The following is a 14,923-nucleotide window of genomic DNA, read 5'->3' as shown; positions in this document are numbered from 1 at the left end:
ACCCTAGCCCTCAACATCACCCTAACCCTATGTCCAATCGTAACCCTAACCTGATCTCTAACCCTAGCCGTCAACATAACCCTAACCCTAGGTCGAAACGTGACCCTAACCGGATCTCTAACCCTAGCCCTCAACATAACCCTATCCCTAGGTCCAATCGTGACCCTAACTGGATCTCTAACCCTAGCCCTCAACATAACCCTAACCCAAGGTCCAATCGTGACCCTAACCGGATCTCTAACCCTAGCCCTCAACATAACCCTAACCCTAGGTCCAATCATGACCCTAACCGTATCTCTAACCCTAGCCCTCAACATAACCCTAACCCTAGGTCCAATCGTAACCCTAACCAGAACTCTAACCCTAGCCCTCAACATAACCCTAACCCTAGGGGCAATCGTAACCCTAACCGGATCTCTAACCCTAGCCCTCAACATAACCCTAACCCTAGGTCCAATCGTAACCCTAAACGGATCTCTAACCCTAGCCCTCAACATCACCCTAACCCTATATCCAATCGTAACCCTAACGGATCTCTAACCCTAGCCGTCAACATAACCCTAACCCTAGGTCGAAACGTGACCCTAACCGGATCTCTAACCCTAGCCCTCAACATAACCCTAACCCTAGGTCCAATCGTGACCCTAACTGGATCTCTAACCCTAGCCCTCAACATAACCCTAACCCAAGGTCCAATCGTGACCCTAACCGGATCTCTAACCCTAGCCCTCAACATAACCCTAACCCTAGGTCCAATCATGACCCTAACCGTATCTCTAACCCTAGCCCTCAACATAACCCTAACCCTAGGTCCAATTGTGACCCTAACCGGATCTCTAACCCTAGCCCTCAACATAACCCTAACCCTAGGTGCAATCGTAACCCTACCCGGATCTCTAACCCTAGCCCTCAACATAACCCTAACCCTAGGTCCAATCGTGACCCTAACCGGATCTCTACCCCTAGCCCTCAACATAACCCTAACCCTAGGTCCAATGGTAACCCTAACCGGATCTCTAACCCTAGCCCTCAACATAACCCTAACCCTAGGTCCAATCGTAACCCTAACCGGATCTCTAACCCTAGCCATCAACATCACCCTAACCCTAGGTCCAATCGTGACCCTAACCGTCCCTCTAACCCTAGCCCTCAACATAACCCTAACCCTAGGTCCTATCGGAACCCTAACCGTCTCTCTAACCCTAGCCCTCATCATAACCCTAACCCTAGGTCCAATCGTAACCCTAACGGGATCTCTAACCCTAGCCCTCAACATCACCCTAACCCTAGGTCCAATCGTAACCCTAACCGGTTCTCTAACACTAGCCTTCAACATAACCCTAACCCTAGGTCCAATGGTAACCCTAACCGGTTCTCTAACCCTAGCCTTCAACATAACCCTAACCCTAGGTCCAATGGTAACCCTAACCGGATCTCTAACCCTAGCCCTCAACATAACCCTAACCCTAGGTCCAATCGTAACCCTAACCGGATCTCTATCTCTGCCCTCAACATAACCCTAACCCTAGGTCCAATCGTAACCCTAACCGTCGCTCTAACCCTAGCCCTCAACATAACCCTAACCCTAGGTCCAATCGAAACCCTAACCGGATCTCTAACCCTAGCCCTCAACATAACCGTAACCCAGGTGCAATCGTGACCCTAACCGGATCTCTAACCCTAGCCTTCAACATAACCCTAACCCTAGGTCCAATGGTAACCCTAACCGGATCTCTAACCCTAGCCATCAACATAACCGTAACCAAGGTGCAATCGTGACCCTAACCGGTTCTCTAACCCTAGCCTTCAACATAACCCTAACCCTAGGTCCAATGGTAACCCTAACCGGATCTCTAACCCTAGCCCTCAACATAACCCTAACCCTAGGTCCAATCGTGACCCTAACCGGATCTCTAACCCTAGCCGTCTACATAACCCTAACCCTAGGTCCAATCGTAACCCTACCCGGATCTCTAACCCTAGCCCTCAACATAACCCTAACGCTAGGTCCAATCTTAACCCTAACCGGACTTCTAACCCTAGCCCTCAAGTTAACCCTAACCCTAGGTGCAATCGTGACCCTACCCGGATCTCTAACCCTAGCCCTCAACATAACCCTAACCCTAGGTGCAATCGTAACCCTAACCGGATCTCTAACCCTAGCCCTCAACATAACCCTAACCCTAGGTCCAATCGTAACCCTACCCGGATCTCTAACCCTAGCCCTCAACATAACCCTAACGCTAGGTCCAATCTTAACCCTAACCGGACTTCTAACCCTAGCCCTCAAGTTAACCCTAACCCTAGGTGCAATCGTAACCGTAACCGGATCTCTAACCCTAGCCCTCAACATAACCATAACCGTAGGTCCAATCGTAACCCTAACCGGATCTCTAACCCTGGCCCTCAACATAACCCTAACCTAGGTTCAATCGTGACCCTAACCGGATCTCTAACCCTAGCCCTCAACATAACCCTAACCCTAGGTCCAATCGTAACCCTAAACGGATCTCTAACCCTAGCCCTCAACATCACCCTAACCCTATGTCCAATCGTAACCCTAACCGGATCTCTAACCCTAGCCGTCAACATAACCCTAACCCTAGGTCGAAACGTGACCCTAACCGGATCTCTAACCCTAGCCCTCAACATAACCCTAACCCTAGGTCCAATCGTGACCCTAACTGGATCTCTAACCCTAGCCCTCAACATAACCCTAACCCAAGGTCCAATCGTGACCCTAACCGGATCTCTAACCCTAGCCCTCAACATAACCCTAACCCTAGGTCCAATCATGACCCTAACAGTATCTCTAACCCTAGCCCTCAACATAACCCTAACCCTAGGTCCAATTGTGACCCTAACCGGATCTCTAACCCTAGCCGTCAACATAACCCTAACCCTAGGTGCAATCGTAACCCTACCCGGATCTCTAACCCTAGCCCTCAACATAACCCTAACCCTAGGTCCAATCGTAACCCTAACCGGATCTCTAACCCTAGCCCTCAACATAACCCTAACCCTAGGTCCAATCGTAACCCTAACCAGAACTCTAACCCTAGCCCTCAACATAACCCTAACCCTAGGGGCAATCGTAACCCTAACCGGATCTCTAACCCTAGCCCTCAACATAACCCTAACCCTAGGTCCAATCGTAACCCTAAACGGATCTCTAACCCTAGCCCTCAACATCACCCTAACCCTATGTCCAATCGTAACCCTAACCTGATCTCTAACCCTAGCCGTCAACATAACCCTAACCCTAGGTCGAAACGTGACCCTAACCGGATCTCTAACCCTAGCCCTCAACATAACCCTATCCCTAGGTCCAATCGTGACCCTAACTGGATCTCTAACCCTAGCCCTCAACATAACCCTAACCCAAGGTCCAATCGTGACCCTAACCGGATCTCTAACCCTAGCCCTCAACATAACCCTAACCCTAGGTCCAATCATGACCCTAACCGTATCTCTAACCCTAGCCCTCAACATAACCCTAACCCTAGGTCCAATCGTAACCCTAACCAGAACTCTAACCCTAGCCCTCAACATAACCCTAACCCTAGGGGCAATCGTAACCCTAACCGGATCTCTAACCCTAGCCCTCAACATAACCCTAACCCTAGGTCCAATCGTAACCCTAAACGGATCTCTAACCCTAGCCCTCAACATCACCCTAACCCTATATCCAATCGTAACCCTAACGGATCTCTAACCCTAGCCGTCAACATAACCCTAACCCTAGGTCGAAACGTGACCCTAACCGGATCTCTAACCCTAGCCCTCAACATAACCCTAACCCTAGGTCCAATCGTGACCCTAACTGGATCTCTAACCCTAGCCCTCAACATAACCCTAACCCAAGGTCCAATCGTGACCCTAACCGGATCTCTAACCCTAGCCCTCAACATAACCCTAACCCTAGGTCCAATCATGACCCTAACCGTATCTCTAACCCTAGCCCTCAACATAACCCTAACCCTAGGTCCAATTGTGACCCTAACCGGATCTCTAACCCTAGCCCTCAACATAACCCTAACCCTAGGTGCAATCGTAACCCTACCCGGATCTCTAACCCTAGCCCTCAACATAACCCTAACCCTAGGTCCAATCGTGACCCTAACCGGATCTCTACCCCTAGCCCTCAACATAACCCTAACCCTAGGTCCAATGGTAACCCTAACCGGATCTCTAACCCTAGCCCTCAACATAACCCTAACCCTAGGTCCAATCGTAACCCTAACCGGATCTCTAACCCTAGCCATCAACATCACCCTAACCCTAGGTCCAATCGTGACCCTAACCGTCCCTCTAACCCTAGCCCTCAACATAACCCTAACCCTAGGTCCTATCGGAACCCTAACCGTCTCTCTAACCCTAGCCCTCATCATAACCCTAACCCTAGGTCCAATCGTAACCCTAACGGGATCTCTAACCCTAGCCCTCAACATCACCCTAACCCTAGGTCCAATCGTAACCCTAACCGGTTCTCTAACACTAGCCTTCAACATAACCCTAACCCTAGGTCCAATGGTAACCCTAACCGGTTCTCTAACCCTAGCCTTCAACATAACCCTAACCCTAGGTCCAATGGTAACCCTAACCGGATCTCTAACCCTAGCCCTCAACATAACCCTAACCCTAGGTCCAATCGTAACCCTAACCGGATCTCTATCTCTGCCCTCAACATAACCCTAACCCTAGGTCCAATCGTAACCCTAACCGTCGCTCTAACCCTAGCCCTCAACATAACCCTAACCCTAGGTCCAATCGAAACCCTAACCGGATCTCTAACCCTAGCCCTCAACATAACCGTAACCCAGGTGCAATCGTGACCCTAACCGGATCTCTAACCCTAGCCTTCAACATAACCCTAACCCTAGGTCCAATGGTAACCCTAACCGGATCTCTAACCCTAGCCATCAACATAACCGTAACCAAGGTGCAATCGTGACCCTAACCGGTTCTCTAACCCTAGCCTTCAACATAACCCTAACCCTAGGTCCAATGGTAACCCTAACCGGATCTCTAACCCTAGCCCTCAACATAACCCTAACCCTAGGTCCAATCGTGACCCTAACCGGATCTCTAACCCTAGCCGTCTACATAACCCTAACCCTAGGTGCAATCGTAACCCTAACCGGATCTCTAACCCTAGCCCTCAACATAACCCTAACCCTAGGTCCAATCGTAACCCTACCCGGATCTCTAACCCTAGCCCTCAACATAACCCTAACGCTAGGTCCAATCTTAACCCTAACCGGACTTCTAACCCTAGCCCTCAAGTTAACCCTAACCCTAGGTGCAATCGTAACCGTAACCGGATCTCTAACCCTAGCCCTCAACATAACCATAACCGTAGGTCCAATCGTAACCCTAACCGGATCTCTAACCCTGGCCCTCAACATAACCCTAACCTAGGTTCAATCGTGACCCTAACCGGATCTCTAACCCTAGCCCTCAACATAACCCTAACCCTAGGTCCAATCGTAACCCTAAACGGATCTCTAACCCTAGCCCTCAACATCACCCTAACCCTAGGTGCAATCGTAACCCTAACCGGATCTCTAACCCTAGCCGTCAACATAACCCTAACCCTAGGTCGAAACGTGACCCTAACCGGATCTCTAACCCTAGCCCTCAACATAACCCTAACCCTAGGTCCAATCGTGACCCTAACCGGATCTCTAACCCTAGCCGTCTACATAACCCTAACCCTAGGTGCAATCGTAACCCTAACCGGATCTCTAACCCTAGCCCTCAACATAACCCTAACCCTAGGTCCAATCGTAACCCTACCCGGATCTCTAACCCTAGCCCTCAACATAACCCTAACGCTAGGTCCAATCTTAACCCTAACCGGACTTCTAACCCTAGCCCTCAAGTTAACCCTAACCCTAGGTGCAATCGTGACCCTACCCGGATCTCTAACCCTAGCCCTCAACATAACCCTAACCCTAGGTGCAATCGTAACCCTAACCGGATCTCTAACCCTAGCCCTCAACATAACCCTAACCCTAGGTCCAATCGTAACCCTAACCGGATCTCTATCTCTGCCCTCAACATAACCCTAACCCTAGGTCCAATCGTAACCCTAACCGTCGCTCTAACCCTAGCCCTCAACATAACCCTAACCCTAGGTCCAATCGAAACCCTAACCGGATCTCTAACCCTAGCCCTCAACATAACCGTAACCCAGGTGCAATCGTGACCCTAACCGGATCTCTAACCCTAGCCTTCAACATAACCCTAACCCTAGGTCCAATGGTAACCCTAACCGGATCTCTAACCCTAGCCATCAACATAACCGTAACCAAGGTGCAATCGTGACCCTAACCGGTTCTCTAACCCTAGCCTTCAACATAACCCTAACCCTAGGTCCAATGGTAACCCTAACCGGATCTCTAACCCTAGCCCTCAACATAACCCTAACCCTAGGTCCAATCGTAACCCTAACCGGATCTCTAACCCTAGCCATCAACATCACCCTAACCCTAGGTCCAATCGTGACCCTAACCGTCCCTCTAACCCTAGCCCTCAACATAACCCTAACCCTAGGTCCTATCGGAACCCTAACCGTCTCTCTAACCCTAGCCCTCATCATAACCCTAACCCTAGGTCCAATCGTAACCCTAACGGGATCTCTAACCCTAGCCCTCAACATCACCCTAACCCTAGGTCCAATCGTAACCCTAACCGGTTCTCTAACACTAGCCTTCAACATAACCCTAACCCTAGGTCCAATGGTAACCCTAACCGGTTCTCTAACCCTAGCCTTCAACATAACCCTAACCCTAGGTCCAATGGTAACCCTAACCGGATCTCTAACCCTAGCCCTCAACATAACCCTAACCCTAGGTCCAATCGTAACCCTAACCGGATCTCTATCTCTGCCCTCAACATAACCCTAACCCTAGGTCCAATCGTAACCCTAACCGTCGCTCTAACCCTAGCCCTCAACATAACCCTAACCCTAGGTCCAATCGAAACCCTAACCGTCTCTCTAACCCTAGCCCTCAACATAACCGTAACCCAGGTGCAATCGTGACCCTAACCGGATCTCTAACCCTAGCCTTCAACATAACCCTAACCCTAGGTCCAATGGTAACCCTAACCGGATCTCTAACCCTAGCCATCAACATAACCGTAACCAAGGTGCAATCGTGACCCTAACCGGTTCTCTAACCCTAGCCTTCAACATAACCCTAACCCTAGGTCCAATGGTAACCCTAACCGGATCTCTAACCCTAGCCCTCAACATAACCCTAACCCTAGGTCCAATCGTGACCCTAACCGGATCTCTAACCCTAGCCGTCTACATAACCCTAACCCTAGGTGCAATCGTAACCCTAACCGGATCTCTAACCCTAGCCCTCAACATAACCCTAACCCTAGGTCCAATCGTAACCCTACCCGGATCTCTAACCCTAGCCCTCAACATAACCCTAACGCTAGGTCCAATCTTAACCCTAACCGGACTTCTAACCCTAGCCCTCAAGTTAACCCTAACCCTAGGTGCAATCGTAACCGTAACCGGATCTCTAACCCTAGCCCTCAACATAACCATAACCGTAGGTCCAATCGTAACCCTAACCGGATCTCTAACCCTGGCCCTCAACATAACCCTAACCTAGGTTCAATCGTGACCCTAACCGGATCTCTAACCCTAGCCCTCAACATAACCCTAACCCTAGGTCCAATCGTAACCCTAAACGGATCTCTAACCCTAGCCCTCAACATCACCCTAACCCTAGGTGCAATCGTAACCCTAACCGGATCTCTAACCCTAGCCGTCAACATAACCCTAACCCTAGGTCGAAACGTGACCCTAACCGGATCTCTAACCCTAGCCCTCAACATAACCCTAACCCTAGGTCCAATCGTGACCCTAACCGGATCTCTAACCCTAGCCGTCTACATAACCCTAACCCTAGGTGCAATCGTAACCCTAACCGGATCTCTAACCCTAGCCCTCAACATAACCCTAACCCTAGGTCCAATCGTAACCCTACCCGGATCTCTAACCCTAGCCCTCAACATAACCCTAACGCTAGGTCCAATCTTAACCCTAACCGGACTTCTAACCCTAGCCCTCAAGTTAACCCTAACCCTAGGTGCAATCGTGACCCTACCCGGATCTCTAACCCTAGCCCTCAACATAACCCTAACCCTAGGTGCAATCGTAACCCTAACCGGATCTCTAACCCTAGCCCTCAACATAACCCTAACCCTAGGTCCAATCGTAACCCTAACCGGATCTCTATCTCTGCCCTCAACATAACCCTAACCCTAGGTCCAATCGTAACCCTAACCGTCGCTCTAACCCTAGCCCTCAACATAACCCTAACCCTAGGTCCAATCGAAACCCTAACCGGATCTCTAACCCTAGCCCTCAACATAACCGTAACCCAGGTGCAATCGTGACCCTAACCGGATCTCTAACCCTAGCCTTCAACATAACCCTAACCCTAGGTCCAATGGTAACCCTAACCGGATCTCTAACCCTAGCCATCAACATAACCGTAACCAAGGTGCAATCGTGACCCTAACCGGTTCTCTAACCCTAGCCTTCAACATAACCCTAACCCTAGGTCCAATGGTAACCCTAACCGGATCTCTAACCCTAGCCCTCAACATAACCCTAACCCTAGGTCCAATCGTGACCCTAACCGTATCTCTAACCCTAGCCGTCTACATAACCCTAACCCTAGGTGCAATCGTAACCCTAACCGGATCTCTAACCCTAGCCCTCAACATAACCCTAACCCTAGGTCCAATCGTAACCCTAACCGGATCTCTATCTCTGCCCTCAACATAACCCTAACCCTAGGTCCAATCGTAACCCTAACCGGATCTCTATCTCTGCCCTCAACATAACCCTAACCCTAGGTCCAATCGTAACCCTAACCGTCGCTCTAACCCTAGCCCTCAACATAACCCTAACCCTAGGTCCAATCGAAACCCTAACCGGATCTCTAACCCTAGCCCTCAACATAACCGTAACCCAGGTGCAATCGTGACCCTAACCGGATCTCTAACCCTAGCCTTCAACATAACCCTAACCCTAGGTCCAATGGTAACCCTAACCGGATCTCTAACCCTAGCCATCAACATAACCGTAACCAAGGTGCAATCGTGACCCTAACCGGTTCTCTAACCCTAGCCTTCAACATAACCCTAACCCTAGGTCCAATGGTAACCCTAACCGGATCTCTAACCCTAGCCCTCAACATAACCCTAACCCTAGGTCCAATCGTGACCCTAACCGGATCTCTAACCCTAGCCGTCTACATAACCCTAACCCTAGGTGCAATCGTAACCCTAACCGGATCTCTAACCCTAGCCCTCAACATAACCCTAACCCTAGGTCCAATCGTAACCCTACCCGGATCTCTAACCCTAGCCCTCAACATAACCCTAACGCTAGGTCCAATCTTAACCCTAACCGGACTTCTAACCCTAGCCCTCAAGTTAACCCTAACCCTAGGTGCAATCGTAACCGTAACCGGATCTCTAACCCTAGCCCTCAACATAACCATAACCGTAGGTCCAATCGTAACCCTAACCGGATCTCTAACCCTGGCCCTCAACATAACCCTAACCTAGGTTCAATCGTGACCCTAACCGGATCTCTAACCCTAGCCCTCAACATAACCCTAACCCTAGGTCCAATCGTAACCCTAAACGGATCTCTAACCCTAGCCCTCAACATCACCCTAACCCTATGTCCAATCGTAACCCTAACCGGATCTCTAACCCTAGCCGTCAACATAACCCTAACCCTAGGTCGAAACGTGACCCTAACCGGATCTCTAACCCTAGCCCTCAACATAACCCTAACCCTAGGTCCAATCGTGACCCTAACCGGATCTCTAACCCTAGCCGTCTACATAACCCTAACCCTAGGTGCAATCGTAACCCTAACCGGATCTCTAACCCTAGCCCTCAACATAACCCTAACCCTAGGTCCAATCGTAACCCTACCCGGATCTCTAACCCTAGCCCTCAACATAACCCTAACGCTAGGTCCAATCTTAACCCTAACCGGACTTCTAACCCTAGCCCTCAAGTTAACCCTAACCCTAGGTGCAATCGTGACCCTACCCGGATCTCTAACCCTAGCCCTCAACATAACCCTAACCCTAGGTGCAATCGTAACCCTAACCGGATCTCTAACCCTAGCCCTCAACATAACCCTAACCCTAGGTCCAATCATAACCCTACCCGGATCTCTAACCCTAGCCCTCAACATAACCCTAACGCTAGGTCCAATCTTAACCCTAACCGGACTTCTAACCCTAGCCCTCAAGTTAACCCTAACCCTAGGTGCAATCGTAACCGTAACCGGATCTCTAACCCTAGCCCTCAACATAACCATAACCGTAGGTCCAATCGTAACCCTAACCGGATCTCTAACCCTGGCCCTCAACATAACCCTAACCTAGGTTCAATCGTGACCCTAACCGGATCTCTAACCCTAGCCCTCAACATAACCCTAACCCTAGGTCCAATCGTAACCCTAAACGGATCTCTAACCCTAGCCCTCAACATCACCCTAACCCTATGTCCAATCGTAACCCTAACCGGATCTCTAACCCTAGCCGTCAACATAACCCTAACCCTAGGTCGAAACGTGACCCTAACCGGATCTCTAACCCTAGCCCTCAACATAACCCTAACCCTAGGTCCAATCGTGACCCTAACTGGATCTCTAACCCTAGCCCTCAACATAACCCTAACCCAAGGTCCAATCGTGACCCTAACCGGATCTCTAACCCTAGCCCTCAACATAACCCTAACCCTAGGTCCAATCATGACCCTAACAGTATCTCTAACCCTAGCCCTCAACATAACCCTAACCCTAGGTCCAATTGTGACCCTAACCGGATCTCTAACCCTAGCCGTCAACATAACCCTAACCCTAGGTGCAATCGTAACCCTACCCGGATCTCTAACCCTAGCCCTCAACATAACCCTAACCCTAGGTCCAATCGTAACCCTAACCGGATCTCTAACCCTAGCCCTCAACATAACCCTAACCCTAGGTCCAATCGTAACCCTAACCAGAACTCTAACCCTAGCCCTCAACATAACCCTAACCCTAGGGGCAATCGTAACCCTAACCGGATCTCTAACCCTAGCCCTCAACATAACCCTAACCCTAGGTCCAATCGTAACCCTAAACGGATCTCTAACCCTAGCCCTCAACATCACCCTAACCCTATGTCCAATCGTAACCCTAACCTGATCTCTAACCCTAGCCGTCAACATAACCCTAACCCTAGGTCGAAACGTGACCCTAACCGGATCTCTAACCCTAGCCCTCAACATAACCCTATCCCTAGGTCCAATCGTGACCCTAACTGGATCTCTAACCCTAGCCCTCAACATAACCCTAACCCAAGGTCCAATCGTGACCCTAACCGGATCTCTAACCCTAGCCCTCAACATAACCCTAACCCTAGGTCCAATCATGACCCTAACCGTATCTCTAACCCTAGCCCTCAACATAACCCTAACCCTAGGTCCAATTGTGACCCTAACCGGATCTCTAAACCTAGCCGTCAACATAACCCTAACCCTAGGTGCAATCGTAACCCTACCCGGATCTCTAACCCTAGCCCTCAACATAACCCTAACCCTAGGTCCAATCGTGACCCTAACCGGATCTCTAACCCTAGCCCTCAACATCACCCTAACCCTAGGTCCAATCGTGACCCTAACCGTCCCTCTAACCCTAGCCCTCAACATAACCCTAACACTAGGTCCTATCGGAACCCTAACCGTCTCTCTAACCCTAGCCCTCATCATAACCCTAACCCTAGGTCCAATCGTAACCCTAACGGGATCTCTAACCCTAGCCCTCAACATCACCCTAACCCTAGGTCCATTCGTAACCGTAACCGGTTCTCTAACCCTAGCCTTCAACATAACCCTAACACTAGGTCCAATGGTAACCCTAACCGGATCTCTAACCCTAGCCCTCAACATAACCCTAACCCTAGGTCCAATCGTGTCCCTAACCGGATCTCTAACCCTGCCCTCAACATAACCCTAACCCTAGGTCCAATCGTAACCCTAACCGTCTCTCTAACCCTAGCCCTCAACATAACCCTAACCCTAGGTCCAATCGTGACCCTAACCGGATCTCTAACCCTAGCCCTCAACATAACCCTAACCCTAGGTCCAATCGTAACCCTAACCGAATCTCTAACCCTAGCCCTCAACATAACCCTAACCCTAGGTCCAATCGTGACCCTAACCGGATCTCTAACCCTGCCCTCAACATAACCCTAACCCTAGGTCCAATCGTAACCCTAACCGTCTCTCTAACCCTAGCCCTCAACATAACCCTAACCCTAGGTCCAATCGTAACCCTAACCGGATCTGTAACCCTAGCCCTCAACATAACCCTAACCCTAGGTCCAATCGTAACCCTAACCGGATCTCTAACCCTAGCCCTCAACATAACCCTAACCCTAGGTCCAATCGTAACCCTAACCAGAACTCTAACCCTAGCCCTCAACATAACCCTAACCCTAGGGGCAATCGTAACCCTAACCGGATCTCTCACCCTAGCCCTCAACATAACCCTAACCCTAGGTCCAATCGTGACCCTAACCGTCCCTCTAACCCTAGCCCTCAACATAACCCTAACACTAGGTCCTATCGGAACCCTAACCGTCTCTCTAACCCTAGCCCTCATCATAACCCTAACCCTAGGTCCAATCGTAACCCTAACGGGATCTCTAACCCTAGCCCTCAACATCACCCTAACCCTAGGTCCAATCGTAACCCTAACCGGTTCTCTAACCCTAGCCTTCAACATAACCCTAACCCTAGGTCCAATGGTAACCCTAACCGGATCTCTAACCCTAGCCCTCAACATAACCCTAACCCTAGATCCATTCGTGTCCCTAACCGGATCTCTAACCCTGCCCTCAACATAACCCTAACCCTAGGTCCAATCGTAACCCTAACCGTCTCTCTAACCCTAGCCCTCAACATAACCCTAACCCTAGGTCCAATCGTGACCCTAACCGGATCTCTAACCCTAGCCCTCAACATAACCCTAACCCTAGGTCCAATCGTAACCCTAACGGAATCTCTAACCCTAGCCCTCAACATAACCCTAACCCTAGGTCCAATCGTGACCCTAACCGGATCTCTAACCCTGCCCTCAACATAACCCTAACCCTAGGTCCAATCGTAACCCTAACCGTCTCTCTAACCCTAGCCCTGAACATAACCCTAACCCTAGGTCCAATCGTAACCCTAACCGGATCTGTAACCCTAGCCCTCAACATAACCCTAACCCTAGGTCCAATCGTAACCCTAACCGGATCTCTAACCCTAGCCCTCAACATAACCCTAACCCTAGGTCCAATCGTAACCCTAACCAGAACTCTAACCCTAGCCCTCAACATAAGCCTAACCCTAGGGGCAATCGTAACCCTAACCGGATCTCTAACCCTAGCCCTCAACATAACCCTAACCCTAGGTCCAATCGTAACCCTAACCGGATCTCTAACCCTAGCCGTCAACATAACCCTAACCCTATGTCCAATCGTAACCCTAACCGGATCTCTAACCCTAGCCGTCAACATAACCCTAACCCTAGGTCGAAACGTGACCCTAACCGGATCTCTAACCCTAGCCCTCAACATAACCCTAACCCTAGGTCCAATCGTGACCCTAACTGGATCTCTAACCCTAGCCCTCAACATAACCCTAACCCAAGGTCCAATCGTGACCCTAACCGGATCTCTAACCCTAGCCCTCAACATAACCCTAACCCTAGGTCCAATCATGACCCTAACCGTATCTCTAACCTTAGCCCTCAACATAACCCTAACCCTAGGTCCAATTGTGACCCTAACCGGATCTCTAACCCTAGCCGTCAACATAACCCTAACGCTAGGTGCAATCGTAACCCTACCCGGATCTCTAACCCTAGCCCTCAACATAACCCTATCCCTAGGTCCAATCGTGACCCTAACCGGATCTCTAACCCTAGCCCTCAACATAACCCTAACCCTAGGTCCAATCGTAACCCTAACCGAATCTCTAACCCTAGCCCTCAACATAACCCTAACCCTAAGTCCAATCGTGACCCTAACCGGATCTCTAACCCTGCCCTCAACATAACCCTAACCCTAGGTCCAATCGTAACCCTAACCGTCTCTCTAACCCTAGCCCTCAACATAACCCTAACCCTAGGTCCAATCGTAACCCTAACCGGTTCTGTAACCCTAGCCCTCAACATAACCCTAACCCTAGGTCCAATCGTAACCCTAACGGGATCTCTAACCCTAGCCCTAAACATCACCCTAACCCTAGGTCCAATCGTAACCCTAACCGGTTCTCTAACCCTAGCCTTCAACATAACCCTAACCCTAGGTCCAATGGTAACCCTAACCGGATCTCTAACCCTAGCCCTCAACATAACCCTAAGCCTAGGTCCAATCGTGACCCTAACCGGATCTCTAACCCTGCCCTCAACATAACCCTAACCCTAGGTCCAATCGTAACCCTAACCGTCTCTCTAACCCTAGCCCTCAACATAACCCTAACCCTAGGTGCAATCGTGACCGTAACCGGATCTCTAACCCTAGCCCTCAACATAACCCTAACCCTAGGTCCAATCGTAACCCTAACCGAATCTCTAACCCTAGCCCTCAACATAACCCTAACCCTAGGTCCAATCGTGACCCTAACCGGATCTCTAACCCTGCCCTCAACATAACCGTAACCCTAGGTCCAATCGTAACCCTAATCGTCTCTCTAACCCTAGCCCTCAACATAACCCTAACCCTAGGTCCAATCGTAACCCTAACGGGATCTCTAACCCTAGCCCTCAACATAACCCTAACCCTAGGTCCAATCGTAACCCTAACCGGATCTCTAACCCTAGCCCTCAACA

This window comes from Miniopterus schreibersii (assembly GCF_964146895.1).
Source record: "Miniopterus schreibersii genome assembly, chromosome: Y".
Taxonomy (NCBI): domain Eukaryota; kingdom Metazoa; phylum Chordata; class Mammalia; order Chiroptera; family Miniopteridae; genus Miniopterus; species Miniopterus schreibersii.
The sequence above is the reverse complement of the archived record's forward strand: the minus strand, read 5'-3'. Positions refer to the sequence as shown.